This window comes from Dasypus novemcinctus, chromosome 19 (assembly GCF_030445035.2).
Source record: "Dasypus novemcinctus isolate mDasNov1 chromosome 19, mDasNov1.1.hap2, whole genome shotgun sequence".
Taxonomy (NCBI): Eukaryota; Metazoa; Chordata; class Mammalia; order Cingulata; family Dasypodidae; genus Dasypus; species Dasypus novemcinctus.
The window spans coordinates 923,823-941,315 of record NC_080691.1 but is presented as its reverse complement, the minus strand read 5'-3'; positions in this window follow the sequence as shown (position 1 = coordinate 941,315).

The following is a 17,493-nucleotide window of genomic DNA, read 5'->3' as shown; positions in this document are numbered from 1 at the left end:
AGTGATGGAAGGCAAAATATCAAAAACTAAGCTTTTGAATTTTTAAATTTTTGATACCCAATTTATTTTTCCTTAATTTTTCTAAATTAATATGTATTCTCTATCTAACCATAAACTCATCACTATATTCCATTTTACTATAATAGAACCTGGCAATATATTGGGCTCCACTTTTGAAGAAGTTTTGGATCATAGAGAGGTTCAACAATGGCAGGGGAGGAATACTGGTGTGGGATTATTGACAGGGGACACATGGTTGGCAGAGTTCTATAGGACATATATCCAGGGCTGGATATTTTCATAATGGATACAATTTAGAACAACAACTGAGGGAGTGCTGAGTTCCTAGCAAGGGGAGCTCTATCACAGTCCCTAAAGGAACTGCAACAATCCCCCAAGTGCAAGGGCAAAGACAAAAGAAGAAGGAAATTCCAACCATGAGCCCTTGATAATAATGACTATGCTTGTTACCCTGTCCACCTGAAATAAGAACAAGGCCTAGAGCTGTAGGGTGCTTAAGAGATCTCTCCTGAGAGCCTCCGTGCTGCTTAAATGTGGCCAGTCTCAAAACCAAACTTAGCATGTAAAGTGCATTGCCTTCCCCCCAGCATGGGACGTGACTACCGGGGATGAGCCTCCCTGGTGCTGAGGGATTATTATCAAGTACAAGCTGATGATGTAACTAGAAAATGACCTTGAATTAAAGGGTCAACTCGGAGCAGCAAAATATCTCAAACTACATAGAATACCAGGAGATAAAAATGCTTTTTGACCTGATGAAAAGGGGGGAAATGGAAAGGACAAATGAGTTTATATGGCTATGAGTCTCCAAGAAGAGCCAGGAGGTTATCAGAGGGGTTGCCCTTATGCACAACTGAGCAGAGTCCCAGAGACAGATAAAGTAAGTACAACCACAGGTATTGGTTTTTCTGAGGGCTACAGATACCCACATGTTCTATGGTCATGGCAGATGGAATTCAGTGCCATGTCTGTTGGCCCTACTTTGGAGTTGGTGTTTCTGTGTGATGGAGCTGGACTCAGATGTGATCTTTGTTCACAAGCCTCTCCTGTTACTTTTACCAGTACTGTAGTTGGGGCTGGGGTTTAATGTATACCCAGGGGACTGAATCTCTGGACTGACCATGTGATAGCCAGCCCCTGAGCCTTAACAGACTTCAGCTCCTACACTCTGGTTTATTGGACTTACCCCACTCAGTTAACATGGAAGTGAAGAAGGTCAACCACCACACCAGGGAGCCAAGAGCGCCTACTACTGAAAGCAGGAGAATTGCATCCAGCATCCATGTGGAATCTAAGGCTCCTCTTGATATAGATGTGGAGTGGACACAACCATTCCAAAGTCCACAGGATGGAGGAATAGAGTATCGATTAGAGTGGACTTACTGGTATTCTATTCATGAACTATTGTGATTAACAATCAAATAAAATGTGGCATTGGTGTGGTGAAAGTGGCCATGGTGGCTCCTGGGGTAGTGAGTGGGAGGATGAGATGAGATGTGGGGGTGTTTTTGGGACTTGAGTTTTCCTGGGTGGTGCTACAAGGACAGTTACCCAGACATTATATGTCCTCCCATGGTCCACTGGGTGGACTGTGGGGGGTGTGGGCTATGATGTGGACCATTGACCATGAGGTGTAGCAGTGCTTAGAGATGTATTCTGCAAATGCAATGGATGTCTCTTGATGATGGAGGAGATTGTTGTTATGGGGTCAGGAGTGGGGTTAGGGGGTTGGGGGTATATAGGGACCTCATATTTTTTAATGTAATATTAAAAAAATAAAGGGAAAAAAATAAAGCTATGGGAGACTTTACAAAACAATACATGGCTTTAAAAAAAAACAACAAACAAATCTATTATAAAGCTATTGTGGTTAAAACTGTGTAGTAATGGTGAAACAATGGAGAAGAAGATAATTGGAAAGAATAAAAAGAAAAGAAGTATATCCACATGTATATAGTTAATACTCAACTAATCTATGATAAAGGAGCAAAGGCAATACCAGGATATAAGGATAGTCTTTGCAACATATTGTGCTAGAAAAATTGGAAAACCAAATGCAGAAAGAATATAGACAAACACTATATACATTTCTCTAAAACAAACTTAAAATGCAGCATACATCTAAAATAAAATGCTAAAATACACAGTTTTTTAATATTAAATATTGGTGAAAACCTAGGTGGCATTGGGCTAAGCAATGACTTTTTATACACAATATCAAAAGCATTATATATTGAAAGAAAATATGATATATTTGATTTCATTAAAATTTTTAAAAACTGTATTCTGCAAAAGTTGCCATAAAGAAAATGAAAAAATAAACTGAAGACTGGGAGAAAGTATAAGTAAACCACGTATCTGATAAAATACATCCAAATTATACAAGGAATATTTGAAAGTCAACAATAAGTAAACAATCGAATAAAAAATGGAGAAAAAATGTGTGCAGACACCTCACCAAAAAAGATATACAGGGAAGAGGACTTGGCCCAGTGGTTAGGCCGTCCGTCTACCACATGGGAGGTCCGTGGTTCAAAGCCCAGACCTCTTTGGCCTGTGTGGAGCTGGCCCACGCACAGTGCTGATGCACGCAAGGAGTGCCCTGCCACACACAGGGATGTCCCCATGTAGGGGAGCCACATGCGCAAGGAGTGCACCCTGCAAGGAGAGCCGCCCAGCGGAAGGAAATTGCAGCCTGCCCAAGAATGGCGCTGCACACAGGGAGAGCTGACAGATGACGCAACAAAAAGAAACACAGATTCCCATGGTGCTGACAACAATAGCAGTGGGCAAAGAAGAACATGCAGCAAACAGACACAGAGAGCAGACAACTAGGGTGGGGTGAGAAATAAATAAATAGATAAATAAATAAATAAAATCTTAAAAAAAGATATACAGAATACATAGAAGCATATGAAAGGATTTGCAACACCGTGTCATTAGGGAAATACAAAATTTTAAAAATGAGATACCACTTCACATCTATCTGAAGGATTGGAACCCCAAAAGCTGGCAACTTCAAATGCTGGTGAAGTCGCTGAGAACAAAATCACTCATTGCTTGTGGGAAAGCAAAATAGTGCAATAATTTTGAAAGAGAGATTGCCAGTTTTTTAAAAAGCTAAACATAGGCTTGTCACAAAATCCAGCATGAATATGGCTTATTTACACAAATTAGTTGAAAATGTATATCCACACAAAAACCTGCACAAATTGTTTATAACAACATATTCAAAATTGCCAAAAATTGTAAGTAATCAATACACCCTTAAATAGATGCATGGATAAACAGTGTGTGAGGGGAAACGGACTTTGGCCCAGTGGTTAGGGCGTCAGTCTACCATATGGGAGGTCCGCGGTTCAAACCCCGGGCCTCCTTGACCCGTGTGGAGCTGGCCATGTGCAGTGCTGATGCGCGCAAGGAGTGCCATGCCACGCAAGGGTGTCCCCCGCGTGGGGGAGCCCCACGCGCAAGTGCGCCCGTGAGGAAAGCCGCCCAGCGTGAAAAGAAAGTGCCGCCTGCCCAGGAATGGCACCGCCCACACTTCCCGTGCCACTGACGACAACAGAAGCGGACAAAGAAACAAGACGCAGCAAACAGACACCAAGAACAGACAACCAGGGGAGGGGAGGGGGAGAATTAAATAAATAAATAAATCTTTAAAAAAAAAAAAAAAACAGTGTGTGATACATCCATAAAATGGAGTGTTTTGCATTGACCAAAAAATATTAGCTATCAAATCATGAAAAAGCATAGAGAAATCTTAAATTCATATGAATATGTGAAAAAAGTTAGAAAAGCGTACATATCATCTATGATATTCTGGAAAAGACAATACTACAGCATCAGTAAAAAATTCAAGGTTGCCAGGGTTTCAGGGGGAGGGAGGAAAGGGTGAATTGGTGGAGCACTGGCACTTTTAAGTGAGTGAAACTATTCTGTAAGGTACTGTAATAGACCCAAAACCTTACAAATTTGTCAAAACCCATAGAACAATACAACACAAAGAGTAATTGCTAATATAACCTATGGACTTTCATTGATAAAAATGCATCAATATTGATTCATCAATGGTAAAAATCTATCACATTAATGCAAGATGTTGATAAAAAGACAACTGTGGGCAGAGGGTGTAGAGGGAGGATATCAGAAGTAATTATACTTTCTAAATGCTTTTTCCATAAAAGTAAAATTGCTCTGAAAAATTCTATTGTGGGAAACTAGAATCTAGGTTACCTGGGCCAGGGCGAGTGTAGGGAATAGGGCTCATTTTAAATTGGTATACAGTTTCTATTTGGGGTGCTGGAAAAATTTGGGTGGTTGATGGTAGTGACAATATTGTGAATGTAAATAACACCATTGAATTTATATTGGAAAGTGGTTAAAATTAACATTTTAGGTTGTATATATGTTATTAGAAGAATCATAGAATTACACAACAGAAACAGTGACTCCTAACATAAACTATAGACTACAGTTAACCATATAATTCTCATAACAGGATTTCATCAAATTAAATGAAATTGCCACATTAATGCAAAGTGTTATTAGGAAAATCTGTTAATGGGAATTCTGTCATTTATGTGTGATTTGTCTGTAAATTAAAACTTCTCTAATAAAATAATTGTTAAAGTTTTATTTAAAATACAAAATAGCACACCATTAATTCAATAAAGAAAAAAATTGGCTCACATCGATTGCCACAGAAAAACTTTTTGACAAAATAAATAACCATTCATGATTAAAAACAAACAAAAAGTAAACCAAAGTAGAAATACATATTTAGCATCTTAATTGGGAAAGACTGAAAGCTTTCCTAATAGGATTAGAAACAAACCAAAGATGACACATTTTATCACTGCTTTACATCATTGTCCTGGATAAACCAGACAGAGGAATTAATCTAGGAAAATAGAATAGATAACCAAATGAGGAAGGAAGAAATAAAAGTACTGCTACTTGAAGATGACATGATTTATATATAAAAAATCCTGTAGCATTCACAAAAATACTTTTAGAGCTAATAAACTATCAGTAAAGTTGCACAAAAATCTACCTTATTTCTGTACAATAGCAACAAATAATATAAAAAGGAAATTTGAAAAGCTATTTATTTTTCGACAGCATCAAAAAGAAAAAAAAATACTTAGGAAGAAATTCAACCAAAGAGGTGGAAGATTTATAACTTGAAAACTACAAACCCTTTATGAGATATGTTAAAGAAGGGGAGTCTGGAAAACACATTTAGGAAGGTAACACTAACAAAAACTTATTAACACATGTGTTAGAAGTAAAAAAAATAAATTTATTTAACACCATTACTGGTTCATAAGAAATTGTTAAACATTGGAATCATGCCAATTGAAAATGAAATGAGCCTCATAGTAAATATGAAAATACTTTTGAAAGATTCATTTTTACTAAATTCAAGAAATAAATATTAAAATATTATATAAAATTTTGCACTTAAAATATTTTTTAAAAATTCAGTATACTTCTCAATTTTAAATAGTTTTCACTACTTTAATGATCCAGGAATTATTGCACATTACAACTTAATAAAGCCATCTAGGGAACCAGATGTGGCTCAAGTCTTGGGTGCCCACCTACTACAAGGGAGTTCCTGGGTTTGATTCCCAGTGCTTCCTAAAGAAGACAAGCAAGACAGCAAACTGAAGTGATGGGCTGGCATGGTGAGGTGACAATGCAACAATATGACAATCAACAAGATGTCAACAGAACAATAGAATGTTGCAAAAAGATGAAATTGCGCTGTTTGACCTAAAGTAAGGGGGAAATGGAAAGGAGAATTGAGTTTATATGGCTACGAGTTTCTAAAAAAGAGTCTGGAGGCTGGCAGAAGGTTTGCCCTCATGCACAACTGAGCAGAGTCAGAGAGACAGATAAAGCAGATACAACCCCCAGATATTGGTTCCTTTGAGGGCTAAAGAGACCCATGGGAGTTATGGTCATGGCCGATGGGGTTAACTACCAGGGCAGATGGCCCCTCTTTGGAAATGGTGTTTATGTGTGATGAATCTGGACTCAGATGGGATCTCCCTTCATAAGACTTTCATGCTAATGTGCTGGAGGTGCAGTTAATGTTGGGGTTTAAGATATATTTAGGGGATTTGAATCTCTGGACTGACAATGTGATAGCCAGATCCTGAGCCTCAACAGACTCCAGCACCTACAATCTGATTTATTGGACTTACCACACTCAGCTAAGATGGAGGTGAAGAAGGACAACCACCACACCATGGAGCCTAGAGTGATTACAACTGAAAATGGGAGGATTGCATCCAGCATCCAGGTGGAATCTGAGCCTCCTCTTGACATAAAGGTGCAATGGACACAACCAATCCAGTGTCCACATAGAAGAGGTGGCATTGGATTGGGAAAAGTGGACATAATGGACAAAGGGTATGGGGAAAGGCAGGAAGAGATGAGAGGTGGAGGCGTCTTCGGGACATGGAGCTGCCCTGGATGGTGCTTCAGAGGTAATCACCGGACATTGTAAATCCTCACAGGGCCTACATGATGGAATAGAGGAGAGTATGGGCCATGATGTGAACCAATGTATATGAGGTGCAGAGGTGCCCAAAGATGTACTTACCAAATCCAATGGATGTGTCATGATGATGGGAACGAGTGTTGTTGGGGGGGGGGAGAGGGGGGGTGGGGGGGTGGGGTTGAATGGGACCTCACATATATATTTTTAATGTAATATTATTACAAAGTCAATAAAAAATAAAAAAATTAAAAAAAAAAAGATGAAATTGCAACAAGGAAACACAATGAAAGACACAAATAGGGAAGAGAAGTGGTTCAAGCAATTGGGCACCTCATTCCCACACGAGAGGTCCATGGTTCAGCTCCTGGTGCCTCCTTTAAAAAATGAACACAAGCAGAGAATGAGTGCAAAACAGCAAGGGGGGGGGGAGAAATAAATAAAACCTATCTTTTAAAAAAAATATGTAATCAGGGGCACCCATGTGCCCTTTCTCCTTGGGCTCCAATGTGGCTCACCTGGCACCAGTATGTCCCCAACATATCTTACTGAAAGATCCCAATGATTTGCATATTTGAGTCACAATTGTATATGCTTTCCAACTCTCTTTGAATCTATGAGAATTTTACATAAAAATAACCCTGAATCAGTAAAAGATACTGCAGAATGCTTTGATCAGAAACTTGCATAAGTCTTGCCAAAGTATTCAATGAGAAAGTAAAGAATCAATCCCATAGGAACAGTCCAGAAAATGAAATGTTTCTGTGCTCCCTGTCTAAGAACAATCTTCTCAGAAAACACATGAAAAATCCCCCTCATCATGAACAGACTGAGGAAATTCACTGAGGAAATACTTAGGAATAAATCTAACCAAAGATTAAAGGATTTGTATACAGAAAAATGTAAAACATCACTAAAAGAAATCAAAGAAGACTTAAATAAATGGAAGGACTTTCTGTGTTCATGCACTGGAAGACAAAATATTGTTGTTAATGCTGCCCAGAGCAATTTATAGAATAACATATTCCCAATCAACACCAACAACCTTCTTTTCAAAAATGGAAGAGCCAATCAAAAATTTATATGGAAGGATAAGGGTTTCCAAATAGGCAAGACCATCTTGAAATAAATCAATGCAGTTAGAGGAGTCACATTTTCCAATTTTAAAACTTATTAGGGGGAAGCAGATGTGGTTCAAGCAATTGGGCTCCTGTCTACCATATGGGAGGTACAGGGTTTGATTCCTGGTGCCTCCTGCTAGCTCATATTGAGAGCTGGCCCATGTGGAGTGCTGATCCATGCAGAGAGCTGGCCCATGCACCAAGTTGCCAGAGTGGAGAGCTGGCAAGTAAGAGGATGTAATAAAAAGAGACACAGAGGAGAGACAATAAGAGATGCAGCAGACCAGGAAGCTGAGGTGGCACAAGACCTTCTCCAGAAGGTCCCAGGGTCCATTCTTGGCACTACTTAAAGTGAAGACAAGCAGACACCGTAGAACACAGAGTGAACGGACACAGAAAGCAGACACAAAGGGGGATAAATAAATAAATCTTTTTAAAAATTATTAGAAATTCACTGTAATTAGAACAGCATAAGCATGTTTGCCTAAATAAGCCTGAACCAAACCTTGGTTTGTATTTCCATCTTTCTCCACCATTTATTAGCAAGCTGTGTTCTTTTCCCCATTCCCCAATAAATTCTTTTTACTGGCCTAACTAAACTGGTGTGTTCCTAAATTCATTTATGCAAAATAGCCAAGAACCCAGAGGAATCCAACGTTCTCCATCTTCATTTTATTAACCATTGCCTAGAGAAAATAAATGAGTGGTGCTCCCTGACCTCCACCAGAGAATGCTGTTAAAGGTAAAGGAATTGCCCAGCTGGGGGCACTTAACCTGAGTGAAGCCAGTTTGTCAGGGAAATGCCAACTCACCAGAGGAACCTGATGGGACATATGAGGATCAGTCACTGGATGGCCTGAAATACATCTTCAAGGACTGTGTCAAAGTCTGTGTCAAAGCCAGCTGTTTCCTGTAACTCAAGCCCCAACACCTATTGCTAGGGGGAAGGAAAGCCAGACACCCCTTAAGAAATCTTATTTGTTTTCATTTCCTCTAATTTCTCCTTATACAATTACTAAAGGGGAAATGTCTCTTCTTTTCCCCCTCCTAACTGTCTTAAACATAACCACTACCATGGAAAACTGGGACTGACAATTTAAACCAAACCATTTATCTATTACAATCTCTTTGTAGAGCTAATTAACAGGATAGCAGAAATTGGCACCCCTCTGGCACACTATTACAACTCCCAAATCAAAAGATGTAGAATGACAGAATGGATAAATATGAGTCATCTGTTTGTTGTCAACAAGAGACTCAACTTAGACACAAGGACACAATCGGACTGAAGGTAAAAGTATAGAAAGAAATATTCTGTGCAAATAGTAATGAAAAAAGATCTGGAGTAGCATTGCTAACATCAGAAAAATAGATTTTAAAAGCAAAACTGTTAAAAGAGATGAAGAAGCCACTATGTATAATAAAAGGGGCAATTACCAAGAAGAAATAACAATAATAAATATTATTCATCTAACTTATGTGCCCACAAATGAGGCGCACACTGGTAAAATTGAAGGAAGGGATATATGTCTCTACAATAATTGTTGGAGAAGTCACACTACTATCAGCAATGAGTAGAACATCTGGCCAGAGGGAAAGTAAGGAAACAGAGAGCTTGACAAATATGATAAATGGACTAGACCTAACAGACATTTGTATTACATTATACCCCCAAATATTTGTGAATATATATATACACACACACATATATATATTCCTTTCAAGTGCTCGTGTATTTTTCTTCCTAATAGGCCTTATGTTGGGACTTAAGTCAGATCTTCATAAATTTGGAAAGATTGAAATTATAGAAAGGACTCTCTGATCACAATAGAATAAAGTTGGAAATTAATAATGGGTGGAAAAAGTAGAAATTCACAAATATATGGAGATTCAACCATACTTTTTTTTTTTTTTTGGTTTTTTGTTTTAATATTTATTTTTTATTTAATTCTCTCCCCTTCTCCCACCAAACCCCCCCCCCGCTCCCCACCCCCTCCCCCACCCCGTTGTCTGTTCTCTGTGTCTATTTGCTGCGTGTTCTTCTTTGTCTGCTTCTGTTGTTGTCAGCGGCACGGGAATCTGTGTTTCTTTTGGTTGCGTCATCTTGTTGTGTCAGCTCTCCGTGTGCGTGGCACCATTCCTGGGCAAGCTGCACTTTCTTACACGCTGGGCGGCTCTCCTTATTCAACCATACTTTTAAATACTTAGTGTTTCAAAGGAAATTTGCAAGCTATATCTCAGCAGTGCTGAGAGGGAAATTGATAGCTCTAACTGCTTATATTAAAAGTGAGAAAGAGTTACAATCAAAGACCTAACTGGACACCTGGAGGAACTACAAAAGAACAGCAAACTAATCCAAAAGCAAGCAGAAGGAAAGAAACAATAAGGATTAAAGCAGAAATAAAATATAGAATTAAAATCAATAGAACCAAAAGCACTTTCTTTGAGATCAACAAAATTTATAAATTCTCAGCTAGACTAAAAATAAAAAAGAGAGAAGATGCAAATAAATAAAATCAGAAATGAGAAAGGGGACATGATTACTGATAACAAAAATAAACAGGATGATAAAAGGATACTATTAACAACTGTACACCAAAAAAGTTGACAATACTGATGAAATGGACAAATTCCTAGAAACACATATGCAACCCACACTGACCCCAGAAAAAAATTGAAGACTTCAACAAACCAACCAAAACTAAAGAAATTGATAGAGTCATCAACAACCTCCCCAGAATGAAAGCCCATTACCAGATGGTTTCTCAAGAGATTTCTACAAATTATTTAAAGAAGCTTTAATACCAATCTTCTTCAGACTCTTCCTAAAGTTTGAACAAAATGGAATGGTAACAAACTCATTCAATGAAGCCAACATCACTTTAATACCAAAGTCACACAGAGTTATTATGAAAAAGGAAAATTATAGACCAGTTTCTCTAATAAATGAAGATGAAAAATCCTCAACAAAAATATTTTGTAACTGAATTCCAAAGCACATTACAAAATTATTCATCATGATGAAATGGGTTTTATACCTGGAATGAAAGAGTGGTTCAACATAAGATAGTCAATCCTTGTAATATACCAAAATAATAAAATGAAGATGAAAAAATCACAAGATCATCTCATCTGATGTAGAAAAGGCACAGACAAAATGCCACATCTCTTCTTTATGAAAACACTGGAAGAAAGGAATAGCAGGAAAATTTCACGATATGATGAAGCGCATATTGGAAAATCCCATGAAAAATGTTGCAATCAGTGGTGGAAGACTGAAAGCTTTCCCACCAAGATTGGGAAAAAGAAGACAAGGATGCCCCTGGTCTCCACTGTTATTCAATATTGTGGTAGAAGTTCTAGCTAGAGTAATTAGGCAGGAAAAATAAATACTAAAGGAAGAAGTAAAACTTTTGCTTTTCATGGATGATATAATCTTATACAGAGAAAATCCATTAAAATCTACAACAAAACAACAGAAATAATAGGCTATTTCAGCAAAATGCCTTGATGCTTCATATGCAAAGAACCAATAGATTTACTACACACTACTAATGAGTAAAACTGAGAAAAAGAACAAAATTCCTTTTAAAATAGCAACTGAAAGAATCAAATATTTAGGAACAAACTTAAACAAGGACATAAAGGGCCTGTATTCAGTGACTTACAGAATATTGGTAAAAGAAATTAAAGCAGACTTACATAAATGGAAGGATATTTTCTATTAATGGGTTGAGAGACTGAATATCATTAAGATATCAATTGTACTCATACTGATCTACAGATTTAATGCAATCCAATAAAATTTCCAAAACTTTCTTTGTAGAATTGGAAATGCCAATTATCAAATTTATCTGGGAAGGAAAAGAGCCCTGAATAGCCAAAAATATCTATAAAAAGAAGAATAAATTTGGAAGACACACACTCCAAGTCTTGAAAGTATATTATTTAGGTATATTATTTAGAGTGTATACTTGCATAAAGATTGATGAAATCATAATAAAAGTTCAAAAATGGACCCTCACATCTATGACCAAATGTTTTTTAACAAGACTATCAAACCAACCCAACTGTGTCAGAACAGTCTATTCAACAAATTGTGCTGTGAAAAGTGGATATCCAATATCCATATCTCAAAGAAAGAAAGAGGACCCTTATCTTAAAACTTATACAAAAATAACCTCAAAAATAGGTCAAGAAGCTAATTCTAAAATCTCTAACCATAAAACCCCTAGAAGAAAGTGTAGTGAAACATTTTCAAGTTCTTGTGGTAGGTGGTGGTTTTATTGGACTCCACCCAAAGCATAATCAATGAAAGAAAAATAGTTATATTGGACTTCCTCAAAATTAAACACTTTTGCTTTTCAGGATATTTTGTTAAGGGGAAAAGGCAGCCTTTACCCCACAAAAGAAAATCTTTAGAAACCACATATCCAACAAAGGTTTTATATGCATGCTATATAAAGAGGTTATAAAAGGACAGAAAGACAAGCAACCTAATTAAAATATGGGCAAAAGAGTTGAATAGACATTTTGTCAATGAGGAAATATGAATGATCTAAAAGCACATGATAAGATGCTCAACATCACTAGCTATTAGGGCAATACAGATCAATACTAAAGTAAGATACCATTTCATGACTTACACAATGGCAGCCTGAAGGGAACAGAGCTTTGGCTCTGTAGAGTTGTGGAGAAATAGTAACACTCCTTCACTGTTTATGGGATTATAAAAATGTATCCTCTGTGGAGGACAGTTTAGTGGATCCTCAGGAAGCTAAATATAGAACTGCCTTATCACTTAGCAATCCTGCTAGTAGCTATATATCCAGAAGGACTGAAAGCATGATGCTAATAGTTACTTCCATAACAATTTCCATAGCCATATTACTCACATTTGCTAAAAGACAGAAATAACCTAAGTGATCATCATCTTAAGATGTATAAAGGAAATCAGAAATATACCTATGATGTTACACACTCAACTGTAAGTAGAAAGAACTGCAAAAGTACATGACTACATGCATGAACCTTGAGAATATTTTGTTGAGTGAAATAAAACAAACAAAAAGATGGATATTGTATGTTCTCATTGACAGGATCTAAATACCATTAGCAAGCTTAAGGAATTAAACTATAGAGTATAGGTTGCCAGGAGGCAGAATGTTGGTTATGAAGGGCGAGATGATACTAAATGAATGTAGAATGCATATTAAGGTTGATTGTAAATTATGTTGTAATGAGTAGAATTGATAGTGACACATTATAATGAGTATAACAAACATTCCTCATTTATAAGTGGGATTGTGGTTGAAAGTAGTCTAGGGAGGTTAATGTTGATTGAAAGACAACTAGAAGATAATCTAGGGGATGTATAACAGTGATTTTGGTGGTAAATGAGGATGGTGGTTAGTAATATAAATACAAGAATGTTTTTCTACTATATGGTGCTAAGGACATGGTGACACATGGGAAAAATACCACTAATATCGCTTAGAGATTATAGTTACCAATAATATTGTAGCAACAGCAAAGAAGGTACTAGATCAATGCTAAAGATGAAAAATATTATACAGGGTTTAAAAATCAAAACAAGAGTTCAAAAATAGACCCCCATATTTATAGGTAAAAGTGTTTTTGACAAGACTGTTAAAGCAACCCAGCTGTGTCAGAATAGTCTATTCAACAAATGGTGCTGGGAAAACTGGATATCCATATCTAAAAGAAAGAAAGAGGACCATTATATCACAACTTATATAAAAAGTACCTCAAAAATGTCAAGGAACTAATTCTAAAATCTATAACCATAAAACTTCTAGAAGAAAATAGATTTTAGAATATGAGATATGAATATGATTAAGCACTTTTTTCTTCATTTTCTTCATTAACAAGGGGACTTTGGTCTTTTCAACCAATCTGTTTATTTATCTTTTGGAACTCTGGAGAAACAATTGTTTGCTCTTAGAATTAAATAAGATAAATAAGCCTGGATAGAATTTTTTTTAGTTTTTTAATTTATTAACCTGCTTTTTTTCTATTTTATTTTTTGAAGTTGAAATGAAGTTAAAAAAAATCAGTAGTGGCCCAGGGCGTTCATCCTGTGCCTTCTCTTCATCCCGCTTCTCCGCTTCTCCCCTTCTTCCTGTAGCTGTGTATTCCTAAATGATGTGAGGCCAAAACTCCTCTCTCTCCTCCCTCCCAGGTTCCTCCCTAAACATTCAGGTCTGATACTAGCAACCCTTGTCTGAGGGACACAGATGGTACTACAAAGCCTATATTGTAGTAGCAGAGAAGTCGGGTGTATGTGGTATCAAAGACCAGGACACGATAACTCTGAGAAGGAAGATGATTTATTTCAACCCACCAGACTCCACGGACTCCTGTCCTTAAAAAACCTGAACCCCAAATAGAATTTTTGGGTCCCTTTTATACAGAGGAAATGAGTGGAGAGTCAAAAGGTGCTTGTATGCAAAAGGACTTTTTGTTAGTTTCTTCAAGTGTTTTTCTGAGTATTAGATAAGCTATTTCCTCCAGGTAAGGCTGACTTAACACATATCCCCCACATTCAGGTAGGCTTTTAGCATGAACCTCTCACATTCTAGATGGACTTGAAACATTTGGCTTGCATCCTCCCTGAATATCCAAAGCCTATAGAGTTTATACTTCTCAATTGGCTGTCAAGGCATATTTGGATATAAAATAAGTTTGAACTTACATACAGGCTATATTAATATGAGTTATCTTGCCCTTACCTTAAAACTGCAAAGCTACCATAAACCATCACAAACTAGCCTCTTTGTAGTATAGCCCCCAAAAGAGTTATAAATACACCCCCGTCCCCTTCCTTGGCTGCTGCAGTCTGTTCTGACTCAGCCCTACTGCTAAGCACTCTCTTCCTCTCATTAAAGGCTTTGCTTAAACTGATTTCAGCTCCTGGTCTGATTTCTAAGACAACTCCCTCCCTCAGCTTCCCCCCGAACCTAACAGAGGGTGACGTCATCAACGCAGCGACGGAAGTATCCCCTGAAAAAAACTTGAGAGATGCCATTCCGTGACTACAGGCAGATTCCGGAGCTCTGCAGGATGGCAGAAGCTAGAGAAGGACTCCACAAACACTGAATTGAAGAAAGAGAAAATGTCAGGTGGGAAAATTCTATCCAGGACCTGCCAGTCCTCTTCCCTTCCCTCTCAATGGGCCGCTTGTAATGCCTGGGAGTTCTCCAGAGCGGCCAGCAGCATGAGTCCCTCTCACTGAAGAAAAAGATTTTAGAAGAACTCACAGCTGTGAGTTAGAACCCCATGCATATCCAGGCACCTAGACCCAAGTCCATCCACAGAGACCCAAGGTGGAAAACAAGCCTCTAAGGACTATTGAAAACAAAGGGCCTCTGGGTGGAGGGCGGGGAGTGAAAACAGGGCAGAATGGCCGTGGTTAAGTGGTGCACTCTTGCGATCTAATCAGTGTTACTGGGATGCTAAATGCAGAATTGACTTCTCTGGAAGGACCCACCTTACTGAAGTAACGCCATCTGACTCCCGGAGGCAGGATAACCTAGTAGGGAAGAAACCTGAGACAGAAACGCCTGATGGAGAAAATAGTGGGGAGGGTTAAACTGAATTGCTGTGTGATGGGAGGGTCGCAGAAATAAAATGTGCAAGGAAAATGGGGTACTGAGTGAGGAAGAGACTTTAAACAAATCACAGGAACTGGGGACAGAATTCTGCACAAAAATAAACAGAACTGAGTCAAGTTTCCTGATGAAGGCAGAGAGGAAAGAAGCTGTCAAGTTAAGGCAGGTTGTGCTCAAGTTTCAGGTTCTGGGAAAATGAAAACTTACAGGAGCTAGGACCTTAGTTAAGCTTCAGTTTGCTGGTAGAGGGCTTAGTATGAGGGAAACCAGCCTGGGTATAAATTAATTTCTTTAACGGTTTCCCCCCAGTTTGATCTGACTCTCAATTATTGATCAAAAGTTAAGGTGTTGCACCCATTTTCAGTTACTGCCTAAGATCTTGGAGTAGTACTTACAGGTTATTTTCATGTTAGGCACATAGTCATGATGATGTCAATTTTTCCTTGATTATCATTTTTATGTGACTCCAGACATAAACATTTGCTGTTTCACAAGTGGCTGGTGACATGCATTCAAAACTTTTGAAGGCAAACAGTGCACCAGGGAGACTAAAATGAGTGCTATGATTGAAAAAATGCCCAAATGCCCACCTCATAGTATGCTCCTAAGCCCAGGACCCATGATTTGAACCAACTGAAAGCAAAATAAACAAATCAGGGCCCTGAGGAAGGCCTTACCTGTTTAAACCATGTGGCATGTTTTAATTTTTTATGCTATTAAGTTATCTGTGGAAAAGCTTCCACAGAAGTGTTTACTCAGGTAGAGCAGGTGGTGTTGGCAATGGCAAAAATGCTTCCTCGTTCACCTAAGTAATCACATTTGGCAGTGTTATTGTCTAAAACAAGTTAAGCAAGTAAATCTAATGACTTGTTTTGCTGCTATAGCTCTAGTAGTAGATTTAGTAATTTCCCCTATTGTAATTGATAAATATCTAATCCTGTTTTCAGTTGGGTTAACCATAAGGCAAGGTAGCAACAATCTGCCAAAAGAGGCAAAGCCAGAATCATTAACTCCCTGGGTTTATCCTGTTTTGCTTGAGAATGTAGATTGAGGGCAGTAGTCCAGTGAGAAGTTTCAGATTTATTATAAACTCCTAAGGGGCTGTGAGGAGACCAAGTGCACATTGCCCAGGTTTTTACCAGCTATTAAGGCAGTTTACTGCCCAGGCAAATATCCTACAAAATTTCCACAATAAAAATGTTGCCTGGCAGAACAATGTCAGTACAGCCAAAGTGATCTTGTTTATAGACCCATTACTAGGAATGCTGTCACTTGTCCTTTGCATCCAAGGTTCTGTGGTACTCAGAGTATAAATGAGGAGCTGACCAAAATTTACTTGAGTCATGAATGTTTTACAGATCCAGTACCTTAAACATGAAAGTGGACATGCATTGTTACTTGTAGTTCATAGAAACGTATGGACTATTTTAGTACAGTTTTCATGCTCTTCTATGATGTGTTTAATCATCTAGACCAGTTGTGTCTATAGTGTGGTTGATACTGTGTAAAAGCAGGCTCTTTCTTCCCAATTCACTTTATTGTTTTTTTAACCAAAGAGTAATATTTCTTTTTTAAAATTATTATTTGTTATTATCTTTTTATTTTAATGATACATAAATCACACAAAATGTTACAATAAAAAATATGAGGTTCCCATATTCCCCACTCCCCACAACCCCCAGTCCTCCCACATTGACAACTTCTTTCATTAGTGTGGTATATTCATCACATTTGATGAGTACATTTTGGAGCATTGCTACACAGCATGGATTATAGTCTATGTTGTAGTTTACACTCTCTCCAAGTCCATTCAGTGAGTTATGGCAGGATATATAATGTACTGTCCCTGCAGTACAATCCAAGACAATGCCAAGTCCTGAAAATGCCCCAGTATCACATCTCTTTTTCCCTCTTCCTGTCTTCAGCAACTCCCATGGCCACCATCTTCACATCAATGATATAATGGCTTGCATTGCTAGAGTCACAATAATTCTATAGTAGAATACCAGTAAGTCCACTCTAATCCATATTTTATCCCTCCATCCTGAGGACACTGGATAGTGATGTCCATTCCACCTCTAAATTGAGAGGGGGTTTAGATGCTACATGGCTGATGGATGGAATTCTGCTTGCAGCTGTAGACTATCTTGGTTCCCTGGTGTGGTGGTTGGCCATCCTCACCACCCTATCAGCAGACCTGGGTAAGCCA